Below are 835 nucleotides of genomic sequence, written 5' to 3' on the forward strand. Positions count from 1 at the left end.
TACGCCCCCCGCACTCACCCTTAAAGGCCGGGACAGCCCTTGGGGTTCCTGCCGGGGGCGGGCAGCATACATATTCCGTCTCGTGGCAGCCACCGGAGATATGTCAGAGCCCGTACGCCCCCCGCACTCACCCTTAAAGGCCGGGACAGCCCTTGGGGTTCCTGCCGGGGGCGGGCAGCATACATATGTCCGTTCCGTGGGAGCCACCGGAGATATGTCAGAGCCCGTACGCCCCCCGCACTCACCCTTAAAGGCCGGGACAGCCCTTGGGGTTCCTGCCGGGGGCGGGCAGCATACATATTCCGTCTCGTGGCAGCCACCGGAGATATGTCAGAGCCCGTACGCCCCCCGCACTCACCCTTAAAGGCCGGGACAGCCCTTGGGGTTCCTGCCGGGGGCGGGCAGCATACATATGTCCGTTCCGTGGGAGCCACCGGAGATATGTCAGAGCCCGTACGCCCCCCGCACTCACCCTTAAAGGCCGGGACAGCCCTTGGGGTTCCTGCCGGGGGCGGGCAGCATACATATGTCCGTTCCGTGGGAGCCACCGGAGATATGTCAGAGCCCGTACGCCCCCCGCACTCACCCTTAAAGGCCCGCAAGCCCTTGGGGTTCCTGCCGGGGGCGGGCAGCATACATATGTCCGTTCCGTGGGAACCACCGGGGAGATGTCAGAGCCCGTGAAACCCCGAAAGACAGACCCTTAAAGGCCCGCAAGCCCTTGGGGTGAACGTCTGGGGCGGGCAGCATACATACACCCCGGTCGGGAACCACAGGGAGGTGAGGTCAGAGCCCGTGAAACCCCGAAAGACAGACCCTTAAAGGCCCGCAAGCC

The sequence above is a fragment of the Amia ocellicauda genome, unplaced genomic scaffold (genome assembly GCF_036373705.1).
Source record: "Amia ocellicauda isolate fAmiCal2 unplaced genomic scaffold, fAmiCal2.hap1 HAP1_SCAFFOLD_157, whole genome shotgun sequence".
NCBI lineage: Eukaryota > Metazoa > Chordata > Actinopteri > Amiiformes > Amiidae > Amia > Amia ocellicauda.